General features: G+C 42.2%; 1 pseudogene; it reads left to right on the top strand.

Moving 5' to 3' along the window:
* The first annotated feature begins 7,095 nt into the window (after positions 1–7,095).
* The window catches only part of LOC144774765 (18S ribosomal RNA), a 3,175-nt pseudogene continuing 2,332 nt past the window's right edge, over positions 7,096–7,938 (top strand).

Here is a 7,938-nt window from a genome sequence, read left to right as displayed (position 1 = left end):
TCCGTTTGGGGAGAACATGCATACAATCCCACATGTGAGATTACAAAAGAAGTGTGGCGCGGAGGTAAACTAAGACCTCTATTAACAAAATCACACTCAGTAGAAACTAATTCAGAACTACAAACTGAAATAATAGCTTTGAAAATGGCGCTAGATAATGCGGATCGCGAATTCCCGACGCTTATAGTGTCAGATTCATATTACTGCGTCAAAGCATATAACAAGGATTTGCAGACATGGATTCAGAACGGTTACAAAGATGACACAGATGCACCAATAAAGCAGAGACTGCTCTGGGAACAAGTAGCTCTTTTGAAAAAAGAACTACCAAAGACTCACGTGACACACTCACTGAGTCATCAACGTGATGGTGTTCACGTTGTGGGGAATTCATTGGCTGAAACAGCCGCAGCGGCAGCCACTAAACCGGCTCCCGTAGATCGAAAAAAGCGTACATTAAAATACATTGACGGTGAAACATTGCTGGCGGTGAAAACGTCATCAAACGGCGACTGCTCAGCACTACCGATCAACTATCCACTCAATTATACATACATAATCGATGCAAACTCCGTCCCTTTTGCTCGAATCCCTGGAGTGGGGGATAGAGTGATTCCAAACATGGACAGGAGAAGCTTGTTAATCTCAGACGCACACATGGGCGAGGGTCACAGACACCTTAAATTAAAAGATTCTCTGGAAGAATTACAATCACGGTACTGGTGGCCAGGCATGAGCCTGCACTACACCATGTTTGTAAAAAACTGCCCAAACTGCAACAGAGATCGCAGTGGGGAGAGAAGCAGTTTAATACCTCGTCGTATCAAGGCAGATAATATTACCAGCAAAAAGAAGGGCTTGCGATTAACATATACAGGCTAGTTTCCACTTATAATGTAGATCACCAGCACTCGGCTGACGTCCGGACTATTATACAAGATTTGCGAGTCTAAATGGCATATACGCTAAGAGCATGCTACGTTCGACCATTGTTTTCACTCAGGCAATCCAGCCTGGGGGGGAAACATGGCCAAATGAGCACAGCCCAGCGGGAATCTTCTCACTTCCTTCCTGAGGGTACGGGATGGTGTAAAGAAAAAACCAAGGCAGAAAGCAATCTATAATGGAAAGGATATTAGGTTCGGGAGCTGGGTGGGTCAAACATCTAATAAGTGTCCAACGTAGTCTAAATAACTTGCCAAGAAATTCTCTGAAGGGATTCAGTCCGTACGAATTATTATTCGGAACTAGGATGTTGATCTCTGACCTTGATAGTCAGACTTCAGTGGTAATAGAAAAAACCTTTGATGTCAAAGACCGTTTGGCTATTTTGCAGGACTTAAACAAAACAAGAAAAGACCTGAGCAACATACAGTTGAAACAACAGCCAACAACCACTGAAGAATCACCACCTGTCCCAGCAAGACCTGTCTGGATTCCAAAAGTCGGGGATCTAGTCAGGGAGAAGATCGCGGTAAAGAAGGAATTTGGGCCTTCTTACAGAAAAGCAGTTCCTGTCTTGTCTGTCAACGGGACAAGATCAGTTGTACTACCGCCACTTGCTGGAAAAAAGGAGAACCGAGTTGTATCCATCGACCTGGTAAAACCACAACATGTGGCCGATAACAAACAGTAGGCCAAGTGGACTCCCAATAAGTAGCAGAACACCAAGGTTTGCTACCAGTACAGAGGTCCTAACAAAGAGGCTCATCACATTCGAAACGCCTACAGAAGAACAACAAGGACTATGCAACAATGCAATAGAACTCAGACCTCTGAAAACCCAAATAAAGACATTTAGCAGAGACACACCAATCTATACTGAAGTACCAAGTGAAAATGCAAGGAACAAAAATCCTGAAGCAATTGGAACAATTGACAGAACTGCATCCGGTTACTTCATCAACTTCGATGATTCCTCTGACGGCTTCAGTGATTCAAAGACACAGCCATCATCAAAATCCTTTAAAGACAAAGCTAAGGAACTTTTGAAACATCTGAAGGAAACATATCTGGTTTCTCCATGGATTGAATTTTGGGTGGGTTTTGGTGCATTTATCCTCATACTTTGGCTCATCATGGTATTTACTTTGGGACGCTTCATTGAGGGAAAATATGCTAAAATGGACACAGCAAGTCAGAACATCAACTTGGTCCTCAAACCACACACATCTTCACACGTCGAGAAAAGAGAACTTTCTCCAGAACTTTCTTCAGCCAACTTCACAGCCAATCCGATACCTGGTGGGGTAGCCTGGGACAACACTGACTATGAAATTTATGGTCCGGTCGAGATCCTGAAATATCCACACCAAATCAAGATCTCTTTGAGTGACTTTGCAAAACCAAACTCATTTGCTGATGATTGGGACTTCGAAAGTATTAACAATATGATGTCTGATTTAGTAATGTCTGCTAAATTTACAAAACATGATTATTTGCAAGGTTCTACAAATTATGATAGTATGTATTGCTATAACCATTATGGTAACCATTTTTTACATAAATCTGCACAACCTAGAAATGTTTTAAATTATAATCAATGGGAACATTGTGCTACGCCTCCAAAAGGAAGCTCTAGAACCGTTTACGACAAATATTCATATTTTTCAGGTTTTAACACAAGTAATGCTGAAACATTTTATTTTAAATTGTCAAACAAGACAGGGATGAAAACCATGATAACCAACACAAAATTGATATATTCAGATTCATTCTTTGAAAAAATGAATACTTTTGGATTTGATTATTGGGACAAAAATGTTGATTTGAAAAGTGTTTTGGGTACAAAAGAATGGCAAGTACAGGGTTTAGAAGCTTTGTTTAGAGCCTGCATGATCCCAGAACAAATGATATTTTTAAATGACACTGTTCAACAAACCACCTGTCTTGGCTTAGCCAAAATCAAAGATTTAAATAACCCGTCTATTCCAAAGCCAACAATGTTTAGCAATAGCTCTGATACAGATGAAGAGATAGACGTAAACCATATACTTAACCAAAACAGAACACATCCTGGTTGGAAACAATGGTTGATCTGGCCCACAGATATAAATAACTGTCAAGATAGATTCCTGAATAAAACACAGGGTTTCAAAATGACCAGGCCAGACCCTAGATATCCCCAAAGACATCACCCAGGGATAATAACAACCTACAGTGTGGGCAAATTATGCCTTCAATGGCTACAGACTTCCACACTGCCTGAAATTAAGCAACACCTAACTTTACTTACTGATGGTGCTGACTTGCGTGATTTCATACTGGGACCACGCAAACAGTGTCAAAAGCGTTTCATAGCAGCCTCTGTATATGCAGCATACAATGAGGCCTGGAAGGTTACTCAAATTGAGACAGCAGAAAGAATACGGGAAATTGACCGTATCAATTTGGAAAAATCACTTTCTGTAGTGGACAATGGGTTAATGACTCTGTCCTCCAGAATTTTTTCATTGGACAGCATTGTGTCTTCAGCAATCGATATATTATCGCAAGACTTACTGTTATTACAACATGGTCAGTCACAATTGCGTTCCATTGTACAGCTTGGCTGGACGTTACAAAATCTGCGTTCAGGCTATGTGCCTTGGCGTTTAATCAACACAACGTCACTATTCCAAATCTTTAACCTTACTGATAGACAAATCGGTATGGCGCAAAAGGGTGCTGATTATACAATCTTGAGCATTGAAAAACTAGAAAGATTACCAATGACAATGTCAGAACGACCTGTCAGTGAATGGATAATCCACGGAATCATAAATATTCCAATCTCAACCTTCAGGTTTCAATACTGCCAAAAATATATACAGGCTGGCATGTACGAGAAATTGGGAAAGGGGTACCTTAAAACAACTTGGAACCTGCCCTATTCACATGCATGTGTCAGTAATAAAGGACAGAAAGTGTTTCTTAGTGGCAACAATTGTGCTATGTCACTAAGCGGCACGCTTCTGTGTAACGGAATTAGTTTGCACGGAGCCTGTGAAGGGAATTCATACAACCTTTCATGTCACCAGCAAGGCGCACCTGCAACTGAAATAGAACCATTCTTTCAAAGACTCTATAATGGGAGTTACATTCTTATTGTAGACCGCAGATGTTGCAGTCTTATGCCCGGGACTCCTTATCTAGTAACTACAACAGCGAAGGTCAAGTGCTGTGGACGTTCTTTGTTCCCCAGCTCCTTTCCAGACAGGGAGGCAAGGGCATGGCCCAGTTTGAAAATTACTTCTATTCGAATAGACACTTTAAGCAGAATGAAAACAGTGCTTCTTCAGACGCCTACAAGGCTCACGTCATCAAAAGAAACGTATGATCTACAAGTCGCAAGGACGACTGCAGAGATACATACATTATTATCAACTAATTCCCCCGTACATTTCGCGGAAATCCTGAGCGAAATCTTAAATATTTCTGATACCACTGGGGTCTCAAAGGTATTTAAGACAGTATTTTCGATGGCATTAACACCATTCAAAGCCATACTGGGTATTTTTCCAGATTTCGTCCATTCGATTTTTGGCGGACTTCCCCTGATCCTAGGACTAATTGCGGGAATCCTATTCCTAGTCCTTATTTTTCGTTATGGCAACCCATGTCACAGATCAAACTCTCGCGACAATGGAAGATACGATCCTAGCCATTGGATACCGGGACCGGATATCAAAAATCCTGGGACTCTCCCGGCTTAGAGACCTGAACATGACTTGGTTTCTATCATTTCGACCAATGTGGCAAAGGTGTGTTTTACCTGTACTAAGGTGTCTGCTATGCGGAGAAGAATGCGTGTTAGACACCTGTCTGACGCTACAATCGGATGCGCCAGTGGATGCAGATACACTGTTGGTTCCTACCAAGGTTCACGCTTTGTGCTGCCCTCAAAGGCTGCCAATCCTGATGACGGCATTCCTGGAATCTTCACCACTACGATTGAAGAGTAGTGAAGTTCAAGATGAAAGCAACATCGAACAGGTACGACCTTCTGTCAGCAATGCAAATCAGAATGTCAATGGAGACAATCATGCGCACGAATGCATGGTTACCCCTATTTCCGACTTAGTGGAACTTTCCCATGAAGCTGTTGACAGTTTTTTCGAAAGCCTGAATGATATGATGTTCTCTCCAGAACAGAAATAGAGACTTTTGAGTAAACTCGCACACGGCGTTCCCTGAATTCGGCCTTCAACTTTAAAAATAAAGTCACATGAACAATTCTTCCCACCAGTTCACGGACAACAATTTTTTAGCAGCCCCAAATTATTTTTCACAAATTTTTCGGGACACTTATCTTCTGCTTAAAGTAAGAAACTATTCCTAGAGAACTAAGATTTCTATTTTTAGATACTTTATAAAACTTTAGTTGCCCGCTGGGATGTTCACAAATATTTTATTATGTGATGAAATGGTCTCGGACTTCCTTTCTGTATAGCCATATTAAGAGCCATTTCATGTGTATTTCTCATATACCAAAAAGCAATAATGCATAAAAATGCGTGTTTACTTTTGCATTTAAACCATAGCTTAAGTGCATACAATATATATGACTGCAATTTTTCAGTATATTTGAAAATTTCAAAATGCATTTATGTATTTTGGGGTGGTAAGGTATACACTATACTCTATAGTATGTTGTACTATGTTATACTATGCATAGATTAGTAGATATGACCATAGTTAGCGTGGAGTGGGTGTCGTGTATTTCTATAGGTTCTGAATCGATCCCCCTATTCCTGACCCTATTCTGGTTAAACTAACTATCAAGTTAACTAACAGTCAGCCCATGAGGCAAGAAATCCCCCATGATGCAGATACCGTTATCTGACGCAGTCACACTACGGCACAGGAACGTGTTATCTGATTAGGTCATAACGCTTGAGATCTAATTAGACAAGCGACATTCCTCCAGCCCCTGATAAGGCATACGACGTTCTCATAACAAATCAAACCTATGACAACCTGGAAAATCCGTACGGCCATTGTTTTGATTTCACAGAGAACTTTTGCAAAAGAATGTGCTAACGAGCAAGTCGTATGACATCTTTATTGACGTACCTATGTCCATCCTTACGTCAATCTCGGCACCTTTAAGGTATAAATATTGCCGACCTTGCCCTATGCAAACACACGCGTGGTGACAAGACGGAGCAGCCATACTTGCCGAAGCCGAGAGCAGAAGCAGACCCCGCTGGCAGCAGCCCCGCCTTCCTGACGCGCTGAGAGACGCGCTGCTATCTCAAGCCGAGAGACCCAGCACCGGCGCTTCTGGGCAGCCCTCGCAGGCAGCCTGGAATATCGAGAGCAGAGAAAGAGATACCATTCCTCATTCATCCTAACTTCCAGGTACAGAACTGAATAACCCCTCACAGAGAATTCTTTAGTTATTCACTTGGCAAAAACAAACTTAACTTAAACTGTAACTTTCTATTCCCGCCCACGCATTAGACTTAGGTCAGGTACACGGGGTAGGCGTATTTAGAAACACCAGTTGAGTACGTTTAGTCAAATGTATATGTGTATGTAAATATATTTTAATCATTTTAAACATCATATGGCTCAGAAACCATATCAATGTTTTTACAGTATTATTTTATACTATTGCTTTTAATGTATGCACTTTACTTAACTATAAGTATTGCAATAATATCGATCCATTTCTCTTGTACGAGAAAAGAGACTGATCAATAAATAACACCTTTTTATTGAACACGCCCGTCTCTTCCTTTTCTCTACATTCTGATGAGACTAAGAATGCACGTACTGACTGAGTAAAATAATTGCCTTGTGCTCACACGACTCTCGAGATTGACTCTTGATTAGGGGAGAGCAAAGTTGTCATGTTCTATGGTTGTCAGAAACTAAATCCCTTCTTGTCTAATCAGGGGAGTTAATTCCTTCCTTGAACATTCGAGAAAGTTTCTAGCGAACTCTGAGCTTAGCTGGCAAACCCAAAAATTAAGTCTAGTATCGACAGTAGTAGACCTAGTTAACGTCTGGCCTAGGCCTTTACTGCTGTAGGTACTATTCCAATGCGCAGAGCCTATTGGGAAAATAGGAACTACACTACAGCTCCCCCACCCCGTCGTCAGGTGCGGCTACCTGGTTGATCCTGCCAGTAGCATATGCTTGTCTCAAAGATTAAGCCATGCACGTGTAAGTACACACGGCCGGTACAGTGAAACTGCGAATGGCTCATTAAATCAGTTATGGTTCCTTTGATCGCTCCATCTGTTACTTGGATAACTGTGGTAATTCTAGAGCTAATACATGCCGACGAGCGCTGACCTCCCGGGATGCGTGCATTTATCAGACCAAGACCAATCCGGGCTCGCCCGGCCGCTTTGGTGACTCTAGATAACCTCGGGCCGATCGCACGTCCCCGACGATACATTCGGATGTCTGCCCTATCAACTTTCGATGGTACTTTCTGTGCCTACCATGGTGACAACGGGTAACAGGGAATCAGGGTTCGATTCCGGAGAGGGAGCCTGAGAAACGGCTACCACATCCAAGGAAAGCAGCAGGCGCGCAAATTACCCACTCCCGACTCGGGGAGGTAGTGACGAAAAATAACAATACAGGACTCTTTCGAGGCCCTGTAATTGGAATGAGTACACTTTAAATCCTATAACGAGGATCCATTGGAGGGCAAGTCTGGTGCCAGCAGCCGCGGTAATTCCAGCTCCAATAGCGTATATTAAAGTTGCTGCAGTTAAAAAGATCGTAGTTGGATCTTGGGTAAGCATGGGCGGATTTTGCGAATTGGCAATCTGCGAAATTGCGTATTTACGGATTCGCAATCCGCAAAATCCGCGAACTCTCGCGAATTTGCGGATTTTTTTTGTGTGTTCGCAAGGATTTCTGCCAGTTCGCGAGGATTTTGTACCAGTTCGCAAACGCGAACTTACTTTTCGGGTAGCAACGGTCGCGAACATGTTG

Source organism: Lissotriton helveticus, chromosome 8 (assembly GCF_964261635.1).
Source record: "Lissotriton helveticus chromosome 8, aLisHel1.1, whole genome shotgun sequence".
NCBI lineage: Eukaryota > Metazoa > Chordata > Amphibia > Caudata > Salamandridae > Lissotriton > Lissotriton helveticus.
The sequence above is the reverse complement of the archived record's forward strand: the minus strand, read 5'-3'. Positions and strand labels throughout refer to the sequence as shown.